Source organism: Mauremys mutica, chromosome 23, assembly GCF_020497125.1.
Source record: "Mauremys mutica isolate MM-2020 ecotype Southern chromosome 23, ASM2049712v1, whole genome shotgun sequence".
NCBI classification, from domain to species: Eukaryota; Metazoa; Chordata; order Testudines; family Geoemydidae; genus Mauremys; species Mauremys mutica.
The window spans coordinates 20,841,072-20,860,759 of NC_059094.1; the positions used below are offsets into that span (position 1 = coordinate 20,841,072).

The 19,688-nt window shown below is 44.3% G+C and overlaps 1 long non-coding RNA gene across 1 annotated transcript in view; it reads right to left on the reverse strand.

Moving 5' to 3' along the window:
- Positions 1-2,652: 2,652 nt before the first annotated feature.
- LOC123355258 overlaps positions 2,653-19,688 on the reverse strand; it is a 32,517-nt gene continuing 15,481 nt past the window's right edge. Inside the window, exons 2-3 of the long non-coding RNA XR_006575037.1 lie at positions 4,800-4,955; positions 2,653-2,726 (exon numbers count right to left, since the gene is read on the reverse strand). This is a non-coding gene — a long non-coding RNA (uncharacterized LOC123355258). The remainder of the gene's footprint in view (positions 2,727-4,799; positions 4,956-19,688) is intronic.

Sequence of the window (19,688 nt, forward strand, 5' to 3'; positions counted from 1 at the left end):
GGCAATTTTGCAACAAAAAAACTTCAAAAACAGAGTCCAAAGAGAAACTGCTGAACTTGAATTAATATGCAAACTAGATACTATTAACTGTGGGTTAAACAAAGACTGGGAATGGTTGGGTCATTACACCAATTGAATCTATTTCCCTATGTTAAGTTCCCCTCACACCTTCTATGGGGCATCTTAATTATCACTTCAAAAAGTTTTTTTCCTCCTGCTAACGATAGCTCATCTCAATTGATTAGACTCTGCCTGTTGGTATGCATACTTCCACCTTTTCATGTTCTCTGTATGTATAAATATCCCCTGTCTGTGTGTTCCATTCTATGCATCCGAAGAAGTGAGCTGTAGCTCACGAAAGCTCATGCTTAAATAAATTTGTTAGTCTTTAAGGTGCCACAAGTACTCCTGGTTTTTTTGCGGATACAGACTAACACGGCTGCTACTCTGAAACCTGTGAAATCTCCGTCATTGGAGGTTTTTAACAGCAGGTTAGACAAACACTTGTCAGGAATGGTCTAGTTATTACTTAGTCCTGCCTTGAGTGCAGGGGACTGGACAAGATGACCTACTGATGTCTGTTCCAATCCTACAATTCTATGATCCTATGATTACCTCACTCTCTCTCTAATATCCTGGGATCAACGCCACTACAACAACACTGATTACTGAAATATTATGCCATGATATAATCAGTGGGAACCCACACTTGGAATCACGTGCTCAGTTCTGGTTACCCCATCTCATAAAGAACATAGTTCTAGAAAACCCTCAGAGATGGACAATGACAACGATTAGAGGAATAGACAGAGTTCCATAGGAGGAGAGAGAAAAAGATAAGGTGTATTTGGCTGACAAAAGAGACAAATGGAGATGACCATACTAAAGGTGTATAGAACAATGAATGGTAGAGAAAGTAAATTTAGAGCTCCTGTTTACCCTTCTCAGAATACAAGAAGAAAGGCACATCCAATAAAATTAAAAGGCAACACACTTCAAGCTGATAAAAGGAAAAAATATTTAAATAAACAGTCTGACTTCCTTCCTAATTGCTCAAACGTCAGGAATGTACCCTGCTTCACTATAGTATCTCTTAAGATTTCACAGCCACATTCTCTACTGGTGGATTTAAATAATTTTCCTTTCTGGTATAGCATTCGGAGAATGGAAAATACCATGTATGTGCTACATAGTATTTTCATCAATCCCACAAGGCACTGCTACCAAATATCAGTCCCACAAGCTGTTTTGGGGGACTGACCTGCTATAGTAGTGTGGTACATTATGGGATCAATACCTTGTATCAGTGTGTGATTCAAATAAGTGCAGATCCTGATTCTCCACTGCCTTGCACCTTGTGTAATCAAACTCATGCTAAGTGTATATCAAACGTTCCCAAATCAGAATGGTTGTGTTTGACACTCACTTAGCACAGGTGTCACTGACTACACACTGGGAAGTCAGGACTACAGTATTCAAAATGCTTCATATGTGGTTATTGTTTCAAACCCTACACAAACATGAAGCACACATACTGTGTAGGACATTTGGTTAGAGATTCTCTAACTGAATTATTGCAGTTTTTTATCTTAAGGATAACCTGGTCTTAAAAACAAAAACCAAACAAACAAAGGGGAGTGGGTTAGGAACGCCAAAATAAACTGAAGAAAGCAAAGAAATCTAAGCATTGCAGTTATTATTCATCAGGCTCCCAGAAATGCATTATAATGTACTATATGCAGTAAGACTAAAAATTATTCCCCACTGAAATGGTATTCACACTGCTTCTGCTGTACTGAGGCGTACATCGTAATATAATCATAATAACTAAAGTAAGTTTCCCTTGGGGATTATACCTTTGTGTGATTTAATCCTTAAATTTGTTTTGCTTTCATCCCCAGGAGAAGAGAGATTTCAGTTATAAAGTATTCTTCCTAGGAATATCAGACCCTGTACATGCATTCATAATCTGCACTTACACTTGCAAACCCAGGCCAAGGGGTGAGCAGAATTGGAAGCACAAGTGTTATCAATTTGTCTGAAGAAACCAGGTTTGTTTTTCAAAAAAGAAAGGCAAGGCCAAGGGAGGAGTCCTGCTTATTCAGGAACGTTCCCCACACAACAGCAGAGCGAGAGTGAAAAATAAAGATCAGGAAGCCAGGATTTCTCTAACCTTGATACAAAATATAAAGGAGTGTGGCAACTTGTTAGAGTGAAATTAGGACAGAGTGACCACAGTGCCACTACCTTGGCTTTTGTTTACCTGGAACACAAAAGTCAGTGAATGAGATGCTTCTGTGTGTTGTACCTTGGGCCTAGACAAATAGCTGGAAAGCAGACAGAAAACCCCTATGTTGTCTCTCTCTGATATATATGAGTGCTTGGAAAGAGAATAGAATCAGAATGGTAGCATTGTACATTCACTTTGTACAAGTGTAAAGGATGACACAAGCTGCAAGACAAGGGAGAATCAGGCCAAGTATTTAACACAACCTCTGTCCACTTTTTAAGTTAATCTTGATCTTCTCTCTTATGTTTACATAATAGCTCTGCGGAGTCCAAAGTGATTTGCTGTCTTTAAAATGGATGTTTTCACATCTTTGTTCAAAGCTATTTCGATGGCACGTAGCACCCATGCAACTTTCAGCTGTACTTCCCACTCACATCTGCACAAAGCCAGTGTTTTCCGGCACGACGATCACTGAGCTTCTGGGCTTCACAAAAATCTATTAACAACAAAGAGCCATTGTGATGACAACAGACTCTGACTTAAAATAAAACTCAAATGTTGAGCACCAAACAGCCGAAGCACTGCAGGAATTGCCGAGCGAACACCATACTGTAGCAGCAGTTTGGAAATAGCAGTTTAAGATGCTCGAAGGTCTAGTAAGAGTTACATCTGCTGACTAACGCTCTAACCCCATATGTAGTAATTGTTACCCCAAAGCAGGAAAAGAAAAGCAGCCAGTAGCATATTGATAACATAAGTGACTCACACCATGACCCTAATATTTGGTCAATTGATGGTTATTAATTAAACATGTTAGCCCTTTAGCAGGTGATTTTCCTTGCTAACAACAAGAATGATCATCTTGTTAAATTGATCACTATCCTGTCACCAACACTGGTTTTGCTGTTGGGATCCATGTTCACAGCAATTTTTCACACTACTGACACAGAATTTGTGTTCTGTGTGTACTATTCATTAAAGCCATTTTATTCTCAGTCCAGTGGCCATTTTTCTATGGGACGCACAAACTAAAAAAGAGGTGCAGCTAGAGGAGAAAGATGGCTTGCATGCATTGCTCTTCTTGTCACATATTAATTTCTAAAGATGAGGCTTCCAAAACACTGACAAACAGGACTGTGAACTAGGACTCAGCCCTTCGCAGCTTTTATTTTGGTTTCTAGAGGGAAATTTCAGCTTTAGTAAAATCTTTAAGTGGAGCTGGAAGAATTACTAAGGCAAATACCCTCCCAGCATGCCAGCCTTCAGCCAAGCCACCCCAAATGCTGTTTTGGAAAAGGTAGGCCTTGATAATTAGATTCTTTTAGCTGGCACTAGGCTGTAGCAGTGTGGCTTGCTGCTTATTGGTTAGAGACGCCTGGGGCCAGCCAACCTTGATTACTAAGAAGCCCCACCTGGGTATGCATCAGGTGATTTCCCTATAAAGAATAGCGGGAGGCTGCAGCAAAGAGGAGGGTGGATGCTTGCTTGCGTAGGGAGAGCAGAGTAAGTAGGCTCCAGCAGAGTGTCTTAGACTTAGGCTATGTCTACACTACGCACCTTTTAGTGACACAGCTGTGCTACTACAGCCATGCCGCTAAAAGATGTGCAGTGTAGCCACTCTTTGTCAGCAGGAGAGAGTTCTCCTGCCAACAAAAAAATTTCACTCCCAACAAGTGGCGGTAGCTTTGTTGGCAGGCGAGCTCTCCCAGCGCTTTTCGTCGTAAAACTTTTGTTGTTTCGGGGTGGGGGTGCTGGACAAAGCCTAAGACTCCAAGCCAGGAGTGGCCTACCAAAGCAGGACAGTCCCGGGCAGGAAGGCCTGAATGTAGGAAGAGAAAAATTTGTTTTGTGTGGACTTTTATTGAACTTTAATTTGGCACTTGGAGTTTATTTTGATGTTAAAATATCTAGACCCCAAGGAGGGGTGGTTTTGGCCACAAAAAGCTTATAGGTGAAGTTTATTGAGCAGTCCAAGATGGAAAACTGAGGTGAGAGGCAGTTTGCAGGGTTCCCCTGAGGTCACCATGAGGTGCTGGAGGATAGCCACTCACTGACACGCTCCTCTTCCAAATGCATGGGGTAGCTATTAGGCTGTGGTTGGTCTTCCACAGGAAGTGGTGGATGCCCTTATGCTTGAGATACGGCAAAAATAATCTGTGCAAAGAACTAGGAAATCACAGGAACAGTCCTGAATGAGACCCTTGGGGCGTTGGTGAAGAAGGATTAGATGTACTTTGTATGCATCACTACTTGTGATCCATAGTTGCAGTTGCATTCAACGTGCAACACTCAGCACTGCATGCAGATGGGACATCTCTAGCAGGCATGCATAGATATGGCTGTGCTCACTGTCTTGGGTGATGCTCTTTATTTGCAGAGGGGATAGCAGCAGCATCCACTGGACAAATATAGTCTCTGTATTGGCTTTATAAAGGTCAATTGTTGTTCATTCTCAGTCATCAGAATCATTTATTGATTAGCAAAATATTCCCAGCTGCACTGAAAATGCTGCCAGAAAGGCAGCTGATATGCCTGACAGCTAGACTAGCCCAGGCAAAACCACACTTACATAATTTCCAAAACCAGGTCACAAAGGGATTTTCCCTTTTGCTTTTGGAAGAGTTCCTCCTGCAAGATACCAGCAGCAAGATCAGGCTAAGGGAACTCCCCAGGTGTCTTGGTCTCTCTTGCTGCTCAGGTTCAACGCTGAAGCTGTGGCAGAAGTCTGTAAAGCCAGAGAGGGCACACGATGAAAAACATCCCTAGCTGGTCTCTCTGTTTCACTTACCAGAAAGGGCTTGCTGGCATATTCTACTAGCCATGTGCTTTTGCTTCCCCATTCAGATGCGAGTCTAGAATGAAGTAAGATGGAGTGGGAGGAGGTTTTGTACATGAAAATACCCTGGCACAAAGTCAGACTTAGTGCATAAAACATCCACCTCCTTCCCAGCCCTTGCTAGTAGGTTTTCAGTGCATTGCAGAGGAGGTTAATATCAGCTTGGTTATCGCTGACTCCTACTGGACCTCCTCCAAAGCTTACGAAATTGGAGACACGTCTTTACATTTCCATGGGACTTTGTTCTCTAGGCAATCAAGTCCCAAGTCTCCAAGTCCATCTGAGTGTTTGTGAGTGAGTGTCTAGTCCATGGATGGCCCTCTAGCATTTTGCAGGCGTTATACTACGTGAAGTTGCATCCAGTGGTATTTCCTGTTTTAACGTTGACAATCTCTGGGCTAGTCTACACTTACGAGCCGGGTCGACGCGGTGAGTTCGACTTCTCGGAGTTCGAACTATCGCGTCTAATCTGGACGCGATAGTTCGAACTCTGGAAGCGATAGTTCGAACTCCGGTACTCCACCACTGCAAAAGGCGGTGGCGGAGTCGACCTTGGAGCCGCGGACTTCGATTCCGCGGCGTCTGGACGGGTGAGTAGTTCGAACTAGGGTACTTCGAATTCAGCTACGCTATTCACGTAGCTGAATTTGCGTACCCTAGTTCGACCCCGATTCTTAGTGTGGACCAGCCCTCTGTCTTCTCTCCCCTCCAGTTATCAGACTTATGGTACTTTCAAGTGAAGAATGGGATCAGATTCTCAGAGAGAGAGACAGACAGACAGACTGACGGTCTCGCATGGTTATTACGACACTGGAGCAGAGGATAGACACTGATTTGTTCCTGACACTCGGACAGGATGTTGGCTGCCGTATTATTTTCATGGAGTTATAAGATATAGAGTCTTGTGGAGCCTCTCTGCCAGTCACCCAGATGGAGGCTGTTTGCAATGACACCCAGTGGAGCTGTAGCTGACACTGATGTTATCAAATATTTGTCCAGATCAGTCCAAGGATTTGTTGCTCACAGGTTGTCATTCTGTGACCCTGTGTCACAGTCAGCTTTAACAGCATGGACATGGTGTCATGCTGAAGCAGCCTTTGTCAGACTGTACAATCTGCCTTAGGTGGTTTGGTGCAGTGGCCATGAAAACACCACTGAATATGACAGGTAACCCCAAGCCATAGATCTGCGGTGGTAATTCTCTGAGTGGCCAGAAGACTGACAGGTCCCTGTCTAATCTGAGGTCCCATTCCTGATTCACTGTTTGATTTTTATTGCAGTCAGACGTTGCCATCTCCGCCGGCTGAATCAGCAACTGTGTGTGAACAATTCAGCTCACGAGCCTCCTGCCTGTCTGTACCATCAGCCTCTGGGCCAAGAGTCCAGGTGTGGATTCCCCATTCACTGCTGCACTGATAGGAAAGCAAACGGCCTGGAGGCCACATCACACTAGAGACTCACTATGGACAGATGCTGATGCTTCTTCCTGTTCCGATAAAGGGGCCCACCATTTGTCTCCATTCTCTCCGTCATGCCAACTGTCTGCAGGACTAGGCACTAAGCTGTCAGGACCCAGACAGGTCCCTAACCTTTTATTTAAGGATGGCTGAAGCTTTTGGTTTCAGTGACACTTCTCAGGCTGTCATGTGGTTTATGTCCATTACAGTAATGAGATCTCAGTGCCACGGCCTGCAGTCAATTCCAGGGGCCTTAAATTCATAGTGAAATCTATTAGCAGACAAAATACTTTTACTTTAGCAACAACCTCGGCCGATAGGACAGAAGCTGTCTTGTTGACACCCACCCTGCATCATAGACACTGGCCACGTGGGCTACACATTCTCACACTCCATCCCTAACCCACCACATATGCCGCTCACAGGCCCAGCCCATGCTTCAGGTCTCCCACCCATTTTTAACCCCAGCAACATCTGGCCTCTTATCCCCATAGACTGACTCAGCCCTTTGCCATTCCAACTAGCCACTGCAGCCAAGAGACGACGACAGCTCACATCTTGTTCTCCAGCCACGTTTCCCGATTCACGATCCTGCTACAAGACAGAAAAGTCAGACTACCTTATCCACCTTCCCTGTACCGCTTGGAGAGCCCATCCGCCCAGTGAACAATCTTCTTCGTGCTTGGCAGAAAGCAAATGCTTTTCTGAAGAGAATCTATTGCCACAGACCAGTGACAGTCACCTGATGAGCTGAACACGAGGCCCTTAAATACAAAATCAGGCCTCTCGTGACCTAATGAAAAAGAACAGTTATTGACCCTACCATCAACCTCAGCCTGGACCAGTCCACACAAGAGGTCCACTTCTTAGACACTACTGTGCTAATAAGCGATAGTCACATAAACACCACCCTATACCGGAAACCTACTGAATGCTACACCTACCTACATGCCTCCAGCTTTCATCCAGACCACATCACATGACCCATTGTCTACAGCCAAGCTCTAAGATACAACCGCATTTTCTCAGATCCCTCAGATAGAGACAAACACCTACAGAATCTCTATCAAGCATTCTTAAAACTGAAATACCCACCCGGTGAAGTGAAGAAACAGATTGTCAGAGCCAGAAGGGTACCAAGAAGTCACCTACTACAAGACAGGCCCAACAAAGAAAATAACAGAACGCCACTAGCCGTCACCTACAGCCCCTAACTAAAACCTCTCCAGCGCATCATCAAGGATCTACAACCTATCCTGAAGGACGATCCCTCACTCTCACAGACCTTGGGACACAGGCCAGTCCTCAATTACAGACAGCCCCCCAACCTGAAGCAAATACTCATCAGCAACCACACACCACACAACAAAAACACCAACCCAGAACAAACCCTGCTACAAACCCTGGTGCCAACTCAATATATGCCATCATTTGCCAGTAATGCCCCTCTGCCATGTACATTGGCCAAACCAGGACAGTCTCTACGCAAAAGAATAAATGGACACAAATCTGACATCATAACATTCAAAAACCAGTAGGAGAACACTTCAAGCTCTCTGGTCACTCAATCACAGACCTAAAAGTGGCAATTTTTCAACAAAAAAACTTCAAAAATGGACTCCAACGTGAAGCTACAGAACTGGAATTAATTTGCAAACTGGATACCATCAGATTAGGCCTGAATAAAGACTGGGAGTGGTTGGGTCATTTCAAAATCTAAACTTAATTTCCCCAATACTAATTTCTCCCTACTGTTACTCACACCTTCTTGTCTGTAATGGGCCACTCTCTTAGCACCTCAAAAGTTATTTTTCCTCCCTTGGTATCCTGCTGTTAATTGATTTATCTCATTAGACTGACCTCACACTTGGTAAAGCAACCCCCATCCTTTCATGTATTTATACCTGCTCCTGTATTTTTCACTCCATGCATCTGATGAAGTGGGTTCTAGCCCACAAAAACTTATGCCCAAATAAATGTGTTAGTCTCTAAGGTGCCACAAGGACTCCTCGTTGTTTTTCCCATAACTATAGTTCTCCCAGATGTTGTCAATGTGGCTCCTGCTGCAGGTGCACATAATAAAGTTTAATGAAGTACAAGAGTTGAAGAAGGATTTCTTCTCAAAAATAGTTTTAGAAATTGAGCTCGAGGACAGTAGCAGGTCAGACCCTGCCAGGTTCTGTCTCACTGCGCCAGGTGGGAAGAGGGAGCTGAGGGAGGGTCGCAGCCGCTCTGCCCAGTATGTCTTTCCATGGAAGCACAAGCTACGTGCGTAGCCCCAACAGATGCTGCTGTTCAACAACTCCATTCTCCCAGGCATGAGGCACAGTAGCACCTGCAGTGGGAGTCACCCTGACACCTAGTCGAAGAACAGCATCAGGTTTACTGGTGAAGTATAAAAGGACCTTTATTTTCTCTCTAAGCTGCAACTAGCTACGCGAGTGCAAACAGCTCATGCACATGCTACAACAAGCTACAGATTCATTTATTTATTTACAGCTTGTTTTCTTCAATCACCACATAGGCATGAGTTTTCCAAAAGATTTCAGCATGGGGAATGTTTGGAGGGACAATACCAAGTCATTTTTAAGCAAAAAGATGCACAGAAATGTGAGACCCAAGTCAGAATCTCAAATCAGGCCAATTTTAAATAATCTGTAACTCAAAAGGCTTTGCAGAAAAATTCTCAACCTTCGGAGTAAGCCTGGCATGATGGAGGACCAGCACCGATTGTGCTAGTGTCTAACACGAGTCCTACCCCAGCCTAGGGCTCCCAGATGCTATGGTAACACATATGATAAATAATAATAGCGAAAGTTAAAGAGGGAGCTAAAAATCAGGCCTGCAATTGGGTCAGGTTACAACCATAACTTTGGAGGAAATGATTCTATTTCTATGTGACACTATGGAGCTTTTCTTCAGCTGTTGTACAGTGTGAAATGACTTCCACTATATTGCATTTGTCTGTACTGCAGCAGTGCTTAGGGGCACCACTCAAGAGTCAGTGCCTCCACTGTGCTAGCGGCTGTATAGACACACTGTCAATAATACAGTTCCTGCCCCCAAATGCTACGCACTGTCTAGGTTAGGACAAGGTGAGACAACCAGGAGGGGAGGGAGGGAGGAGCAGGAAAGGGAAGGTGAACTAAGCAGAGTTCTTGGTCAGCTCCTGCCTAAGCTTTGCCAGCTGGCAGTGATTTCCAGGGCTCTGGGCCAAGCGGAATCTTAAAAGGGCCCTAACAAAGGTTAAGGTGGTGCCTTTTTTCAGGGTGTTTCTCTCAGGCATAAGTGGTCACCTGGGAGAAAGCAAGAGGGTGCTTGTGGATGGATCAGAGCAGCAGACCTTTTGCCTGCGGCTGGGTGCTGGGCTACAACACAGAAGGGCTACCGGTTCAAGTATTTTGCTCACTAAGGGCTAGTCTACACTTACCTGCCGGGTCGACGCGGTGAGTTCGACTTCTCGGAGTTCGAACTATCGCGTCTAATCTGGACGCGATAGTTCGAACTCCCCGCGCGCGCCGGTCGACTCCGGTACTCCCCCACTGCAAACGGCGGTGGCGGAGTCAACCTTGGAGCCGCGGACTTCCATCCCGCGGCGTCTGGACGGGTAAGTAGTTCGAACTAGGGTACTTCGAGTTCAGCTACGCTATTCACATCGCTGAACTTGCGTACCCTAGTTCGACCCCCGCCCTTAGTGTAGACCTGCCCTAAGTGTATCTGATTTTCTCCTGTGCATTCAGGTACCCCCCTCTGTCTCTGAATTTCTACCCCACTCATTTAGAAGATAGTGAAATAACTTTTAAAGGTGCTAATGATGTAATTATGAAACACACAAAAAAGTCTCAGCATTTCAAGACAAACTCAAACCAAGCGCTGCCAACATGCCACGCTCCTCACTTCCCCTTTGAAATAAAGGGTTTCATGCATTTCAAAGGGGGCTTTGTTTCACTTGTTTAGCACAAGATGCAAATATGTTGGCAGGTAAAGTGGAAGGGAAGATGCACTTCTTATGTGTGGGGAGCAAAAACACCTGACCAACCATGCAAACAAAAACGGAACTCCCGGGTGGTGGGAAGTGAATGATTCGAACTTCACCCACCTTGTTTGTTTCATTTTTAATTACAAGTCTTTTTAAAAATTAAACCTCACTGAGACAAGAAGGAGTAAATGGGTTTCCTAACAGACCTCTCCCTGCAGCCAAGCAGGCAGAGCAAGAACCTCCCTGCACCTTGGAATGGAGACAGGTCAGCAGCACATCTCTCCATTATAAGGCCTTAAAGATATTTGATTAGCTAGAGACAAAACAAAGACTTCAAAGACCACACATGTAACTGAATGTCTTTAAAGGGCAGAGATTTCCTGGGGACTCAGGGGGAATGGGCTCAACAGGCATTTCCATTCTCGTTACTCTCCTGACATTGATTTTTTTATTTTAGAAGGGAGAGGGGACAATTTGGAGGGCAGAGCCCCATGTTAGATTGGCATGAGTAGGTCTAGCATATTGGCTGCTTCTCATGTTGCTGGGGATGCTGACAGCTCCTGAGGACTTTGTGCCTTGTGTCATCTAATGAAAGTTACAGTAGCAACATGTTTCCTGCCTTCTGTTCTTCCACTTAGCACATCACAATAGAACTCTCACTTTCATCTCCAAAGTACAGTTATGCTGGGGTTTATATTTCAGGTGCTGTGTGGATCAAAGCCACCCTGGGGAGGATGTGTATTTGAACTGGCAGAAATTAATCAGTACCTTGGGTGTCAAAGCTCTGAGCTATCATTAGCTCAAAAAGCTCTTCTAATGCATGCCACCTTCACCTACTAAACCTGTCATCAGCAGAGATGCCAGCTATTTGCCAGGTATTACTTGATGAACACCACCAACTCTTCAGCCTTGACTACACTAGCTTTTTATTAGTTTCCAACCACTGCAGCCATGAGCCGGGTCATAGAATATCCTGGCTGACATGCTGGTGGCTGGTCTGCACTGGGTCTCCCAGCTCAACGTAACATAAAAACCACTAGTGTAGCTTTGTCATCACAACCTAGTATTTCTGCTAGTCACAACTCTGATGGATGGCCACAAAACCTCCAATGATCTTTTCTAGACATAGATAACCTGCTTGTCCCAAGCACTGTTACCGCCACCCTTGCCCAAAATAAAGTTAATTTCCTACTGAACCACATTTCAGACATGAGTGTGAAATGCATTTCCCCTGAGTGTTCACACAAACCAAATTTTGCTTGTACAAGCATCTGCAGGAAGGTGATACAAAAGAGGTGGGAACATGGCAAAGCAAAATTCACTTTTTAATTACCGCAGCATTTGAGACTATTTTTTCCATTTGTCATCCAGTCCTTGTTGTAACTCAGCTTCAGCAGAGCTCTTTGGAGCTCTTTGGTGTTCCAGCTGTGAGACACACACGGCAGTGTGATGATGTGGGAATGCCCAATGATACAGCACAGCACATCCTTTCAAACAGAAACCTGGCCTAGTGCAGGAATGCGTGTGCAGGTTTGCATAGGGTGCCCATCTACACTAAGGCAGAGCTGGTATTTTACTCCCTGGCCCTATACCAGCCAGTCCCACTGGGCTACAAGAAACCATGTCTGAACCACCAGGGGAGGCGCCTATGACCTCTCACTGCTGGCTTGTTCTCAATCCCAGAGCTCTCTCTGGCTTGCCCATTGCTGGTTGGCTAACCAAGAACCAGGTATCTTAAAGCCTTATCAATACTCTGAAAACATGGAGCAAAAAAAGAGTCACTCGTAGGGTTCAAAAGGGTTATTCTGAGTCTGTCTGAAGTGAGACTGGAAAGGGGTCGAGGCTTTTCATATTGAGCTCAACGTGCTAGTGGTTGTAGCTGACACTGGCTATCCTCTCCGTGCATTGCAGGTGCTTCACTTCACACCTACAGTTTGCTGCAGCCTTTCCACAGGCTTTGCATGTCCTGGGCACAGAGAGTGGGATGTTGAGAGGGATGGAAGGAGAGAGGAACTTGATATTGCTTTCAAATGCTCCCAATCCAAACACTTGAACACCAGTTTCATTCCCGTATGTGCCCCCAACACGCTGCAACGCCTCTGTCACCCGAACTACAGTCCTGTCAAGAGCTTCTCATCAGCCCCACACTAACAAACACTAGAATGTCCCGCTCTCATGGGCTTTGTGACACGTCCCTTGTGCTCCACAGGGCGAGCTGGTGGTATTGCCAGCTCCTGCAATAACTGGGAGTGCACAGATTCTCCATGCATCAATGGGAGCCTCTGGTTTGCTCCTTCCTGGACATGTTGGCAGACCCATTGCTATGATGATAGATCTGACTAGGTCCTCATTATGAAATATGGAGCCATTTCAAACCCCCTGCTTCGTCTTTAATTTGTGCATTATAGCTGCTTCAACTGCCCCATTTATCATAATAGAATCCCTTATTATTTATCTGTTCATACAAAAAATAAAATTATGAAAATGGATTTAAAGAGAAAAATAAGTTTAATGAGTAGAACTGTCTACATCCCTCTTTTCTGTGCCGGGAGGAACGGCTGAGATTCTGGCATGAGATGGGGAGCTCAATAGCTGCACTTCAATGCAGCTGCCAGCAGGAAGACACTCTCAAACAGAACTGAACCTTAACACTAAACCATATTTTTTCCAGTCAAATGCTTCCTGTGTGTAATTCTGCTTGGCAGGTAAATGCTTCAAGTCAAAATTCTGTATCCATATCTAGTAACTAACACAGCCCACACAGAAGCTTCAATTTCTTATTCACATCCTCCCTGCAACATGTTCCCTCCCTCTGAGACTAACCCAAAGCAAAGGGGGAGCTGAACTCCTCCGGCAGAGAGAGCAGCACTTGGCAGATGTGGGAGATGAAAAGTGGAGTTTCTTCTCTTTGCTTCTTTTTAAAAATTTTTATAGGAATTTAGTGGATGCTGAAAGGTGCCAGCCTGGCAGCTCTGGATGCAGAAATATCCTCTTCACCCACAGGACGAAGGAAACACTGAAAGCTCCCTATGCTGCCCCTCACCAGCGTGTCTCAGAGCCCAGCGAGAGGAGCGCACTCTCCAGGCCCATCCTATCTTGGGATGCTCTGCTGAGGCTGCCAATCCATGGGCCAACTGTGGTTCTGAGTAAGATCACAGACCACCCACTGCCCTTAGAAAGAAGGGCAAGTTCTGTCAATGAAGATAGCTCATTCCCTATTATTTTTACAACCTCTGAGTCTAGACACAAATGAAATAGCCCTTCATGTAGTACAAGGGAAAATAAACTAAAAGATGTTTGAGATTGTATCTTATTGAGAATAATGTGTGCCTGGCTGACCTGCCTCTGTGTATATCCTTTCCCCATCAATGCATTAAAAGGCATCCATAGAGCAAAAAATGGCTGATAATTTATTATTGTGCAAGTCCTCATGAGCTATAGACCATAATCTTTGTATCTCTTCTTTTTCACAGTGTGTTAGAAAAATCCTTTTTGAGCGGGGAAACCAGGAATGGAAAATTCTAACTTCCCTTTCGTCATTTAAAAAAACCAAACAATGACCCCTACTTGATCTGATTTTTCTTTCATAGGTCTCTCCCTGGCTTGCAGTTTTAGCCTCTGCTGACCTTGCAATGGTTTTGTAATGTGTACACTTGTCCTAACAGGGGAGAGCTGTGACCCCCCCAAACCCACTTTATGTACGAGCTAAGGGCATATTAGAACCTAACCATACTGAGGTGAAAGGTTAACGCATCAGTTCACTTTACCCAAGCCCTGTAAACCAGAGTTTCTACAGGTGACTAAAATATTTCTCACCATCTCTTCATCCTGATGTGTAACCTCAATCCTACTCTGAAACCATGATGATAATTATAACTGGAACATTAAAATCAATACCCGTTCAATGGGATAATACAAATGTCCCAAACAAACCCCTGATGGCGACACCACAAAAGGACTTCCAGCCTTCAACCTAGCCTGGCAACGATGTTCCACGATGAACTGTATCAGAACATCACATGGCAGATGCTGTCATCTTTTACACCTCTGGGAGATGAGAGACAAGGCACAATGTGACGATGGACCCCAATAGCAAACTATGGACCACATTGTAAATCAGCACATCCTTCTCACATTGCTGGCAGCATGTCAGACTTCCAAAGCTACTCTCTGGCTCACTCATCTAGTCTTGGGTATTTAAACATTGCTAATCACCTATCTTGCCACACAAAAGAAGAAGGAGGAGGAGAACCTCAGTCCGACCCTAAGCTGTTTCTGAGGATATGTCTACACTAGAGCAGCTACAACAGTACAGCTACAGTGCTGCAGCTGGAGCACTACAGGTAGATGCTTCCTACATCAATGGAAGGGATTTTTCCATCAGTAGAGGTTGTCGACCTAGTTGCGTCTACTGTGGGAGTTAGGTCGCCTAACTATGTCGTACAGGGCACAACATTTTTCCCAACACTGAGCAACTGAGCTAGGTTGAGCTAAGTTTTATGTGTAGACCAGGCCTCAGTAGTTTTAGAAAATTGGGTAAAGAATGCAGATTCAGTGCTTAAAGGGAACTTCAGTTACTAACAGAACTGCAGCTTGGCAGGATGAACATAGCTACAAATCTGTGCCAATGTGCATTTATTTATTGGTAGATAATTTGTGACTACTGCTGTTTATTTCTTGGATTTATAGGGTTATGTCCCGGACTATGCAGGGTAAATGGGGACATTCCTATAAGCAGACAGTTTTAGAGACAATATGATCATGAGGACAATTTGTTTCCAGAGAAAATGCACTAGGATTTTCACAAAATGCTCTGGGAATCAGACCCTGCTCATTCCCCAAATGTATTCAGAAGAGAAGCAAACAGTTCTTCCTGCAATTAAAGGCTGCCCGAGTTTTCACCTGTAGATACGCAGATACACTTATATCATCCTCTTCCAGGTTTCTGTGGGCTGGCATGTCAACAATGGCTATACTGATTTAGTGCAATAGCTCCAAATGGATTAAATCACAGAGAGCGTCATTTGAATTTTACCCAGGCTTGCCACACAAATCTCAGAAACTGCTGTCTTGCATGAAAACTTCCTCTTGCTACTTCTGAGAATTTCAGGTTTATAGAATGACAAGTACAACGTATGAAATGTAGACTGTTAACATGGAACACAGAGGCAGCACATATAGCCTATTAGATGGACAACAGCTCTGATATTAACAAATTACTATAGTTTATTAAACAGAATTTGCTCATTTTTAATATTTTATGATGAATTTTATATTGTATTTAAAAAGTGACGACAGTTGGTTTTCCCTGATGTACATATTTAATAAGGGAAGTTACCATGTTTTAAGTGCTATAATATTTTACTTGCATAATATCACTAACACTGTTGGTGCTGCATAGTGCATAAGCAGGCATCTAGTATTTACCCAGATACCACAAAGATGGTCCCATTAAGAAGAATTTTGCCATTGACTTTAATGAGGCCAGGATTTCACCCTCTATCCCTTGTTAAGGCAAGAACCCATGATTCCACAATTCTCACCTAATTCTAACTAGATATGGGGTTTAGTTCAACACCAGCTGTGCACGTATATTTGAATCAGCTCAACAAAAGGGCACTTGCTAGTTCTTTAAGAGCTGTGTGAATGATTCCTAGCATAATTTAACTAATTAATTGTATTTCTTTTTCTATTTGTGGAATATGGGCAAAGAGATTGTGATTTTCTCCTATTTGTTTTTTACTTCAAGGTATTTTATTATTTTCTGTGAATTGCATTTACGCTCTGATTTGCTAACAGAAATTCAAGCTCTGGTACTTAATTGTGTTTGATCACATAAGTTACATGGTATTATTTCTGTTCACTGATTGAATGAGAGTAACTCATGAGTCTCCAGGTTCGAATGCTCCCAGAAAATCTATGTTAAATTTGGTTTCTGTGAGTATTCAGTCTGAGAGCCTAACATCTGCTTTCTGTGAGAATTCCTACTAATAAAACTCAGTTGCATGAGGGCAAAAAGGGATTTTGGTTTGTTAAATATACATTGAACCCAATTTTGCCTTATTACCAGCTTGCTGACATAAGAAGTAGATTTGGTGAAGCCTTAGAGCTGTTGTAGGGTCTGTTTCCTCACGCGTCCCAGCATGGAGCTGAAGCCTGAGGTAAGTATTTTGTGTAACCCTGACGCCTGTTCTTTCCCAGGGAAAGGCAGCACCACGTTACTACAGACGGGTATTTTCAAAGGTACAGTGGGAGCTAGTGCCCAGCTCTTATTGACTTTCAATATGGGTTGGGCAACTACCTGCCCTTGGTTAGCAGCTGGTAATGAATGTACAGAGGAATTGCTGTGATGTGATGAGGGGAGCAAGGGGAAAGTGGCAAATCCAAAAGCACCAATGAAGAGTTTGGCTTCACTGCCAAGTTAATTAGATTGTTGCCCCAACTAGAGTTCTGTCCACACACAAACGCCCATCACTGGAGTGCGGTGGTGCTTTGAAGTCAAGCTGGGTGGCCAATCAAAGGGTGTAGGCTAAAGCTCGAGTTAACACAAGTCATCACTTGCGGATGTGACCACCATAGCATGGACACAGGCTAGCAGGACTGCAGTGCTGCTTGGCCTCCAGTGCCTTCCTACAATTCCCCCATGTGCAGGAAGGAGAGACAAGTTCTCCTACAATTCACTGGGAAAGAATCATAGAGTGGCTCATCTTATTGCAGCACAAACATATAGGGTGTGCAGTGTGTCCGCTCTCATTCAAGGTAGGCTAACTCAAGACAAATCATGTGAATGGAGATAGCTCAAGTTAACACTGCAGTGAAGATATACCCTCGAGAAAACAGCGCTTGTTCTTGTGCCCATAAATCCCATGGGCCCATCCAAAGGATCCCTGCTGTTGGAACAACCCTGCACTTTCCCATCTAGGCTCTGCTGTACTAACCCAGCCTAGTCTATAGAGTACAGCCTGATCATCTGGGAAGTGTCAGCAACACTTCTGTGATAAATGTGCTTGATTCTGCTCTCACCAACACTGGTGTGAAGCCAGAGTAACCCTACTGACATCAGTGGTATTACAATGGTGTAAACATGGTGTAAGTGAGAGCAGACTCAGTGCCAAGTGCTATGAGATGGTATCATCAAACTCAGACAACTCTCTAGTGTGAATGTACACACCCATTTTCACTTCACTTATTTTTTCTTTTATCAAAGGTTAATCTGCTTTTGGCAAAAGATACATGGTATTAACTGGAAAATGCCGCTGCCATTACGAACACTTGCTAGACCATCTCAAGGACTGTCCCAGCTAATGCATGCTGCAGTAATCCTGGAAATCTCTTTTCTTTCCTTTCCAAAGGCAGATTTGTCTGCACCTGGATGAGGGACTGTTCCGGCTGCCTAATTAACCCACGTTGCATTGGAACATAATCACCGAGACCTTATAAAATACGTTTGAAATTAACAAATTGGGAAGGTAAGGCAAGAAAACATAAATATCCCCATTAAATCGTACGTACGTACACAAAACTTTACATAACATAAGCAGCAGCTCTAAAGACGCCCACAGACCTAATTGCATTTCTGTGCAGAGAGAACTTACACTCTCTGATCTCTGCTTTCCCCATTCATGTTAGTAATTACATGGAGCGAAGCGGCTAACGCACTTGTAATTAAATCCAACAGAACCAACAATGAAGCATTTGTAGGTGCCTTTATACAAGAGAATCAAAGCGGGAAGCAAGATGAACTAGGATGTGAGGATGATCACAGCTGAATAAAACCACTGGGCCTGGAGAAAGCCTGTGCATTGCTGCCAGTGGCCAGTTCCAGTGTTCCTGGTACCAAGGGTGTCTATGGAGAGAGAGGGTGCGAGTCACCCTCCCATTTTGAGAGATGCTGCAGAACATTTTTCACCCTCTCATTGGATTTCCTGTGAAACTGAGAGCTGTTTTTGGCGGGCAGGGAGCTCTCATCCTGCCTGTGAAAATTCACGGAGTGGAAATCAGAAGCTTGGCACGATCCAGCCTGCAGCATCTACCCATTTCGTTTGGCACTTTATTGGCAAAGGCTGCGACATTTATTTCAGTTGGGTGGGCGGAGCTGTTATGCAAACTCCAGTTCTCATTTGAATGATGAATATTCATGACTCACGCAATCTGTACTAGCCAGACTCTGTCGCCCTCTCTTTCTCGTACTTACTACCCGAGTAGTAACGATGCGAGACGCTATATTTAATGTATAAATACTCATCTAGTGTCGATTTTGCAAGGTCTGTGCAGAAGCGGGAGGCTCAGCATTTATCAAGCAGGCATAAGGCATGTTTGGTGACACAGGTGTTAACACCACTCAAAGGGAAACGGAGAGACTGAAGACAGCAGGGCTGGTGAATCAGGAGGTGACATCTTCATCCCTGAGCCAGTGCCCCAGCATCAGGGCAGGAAGGACTGCCATTTGGGTGACTCAGAAAAGGTCTTTATGGCCCTCATCAACATAGTGTCTGAGCACCTGGCAAGTAGTTATGGTGCCCCGAGGAGATAGGGAAGGTCCTAACCCTCTCATGCTGATGAGGCCACAAAGGCTTTTTCTGCAAGACTAGAACCATTATCCCTGGATCAGACATTCTGCTCTTCCTGACCTAAACTTATTGGCAATGGTGCTGTGCCCTGTTAAACAGCTGCTGTGTTTCACTGAGGCAGTGGATGCATTTCAGTGGTGGATGATGAAGTGATCCCTGTGTACAGTCTGTGGGTCAGTTTGTTAAGTTTGTAAAATGGTCTGAGATTCTTCTGGATGAAAAGTGTTGAATAAATGTAAGTTACAGATGGGAGCCCCACCTATTCCACATGGGAGCCTCACCATGCTGGCACGTGTTCCACATCATTTGGCTCAGTATATTTCACTTAACATTTAGTTTGGACTTTAGATTTCAAACTCCAAATTATATATCTAGCAAAGGGGAGCAGATATCCCACAGAGCACCATTCTGATGAAACACAGCAGGACAGCTTGTGCATTACGAAACCACACAAAGCCCTATGCACAGTGTGCTTGGTGTGTGTATCTACTGCAAGGTTATGTACTTTATATTCACACACACACATGCAAATCCACCTGCCTAGTGATACAGACATTCTGAATTGCGTCCCATATCTACAGATTCGCTTGGAGAAGCAGAACAGAAGGAACGCACC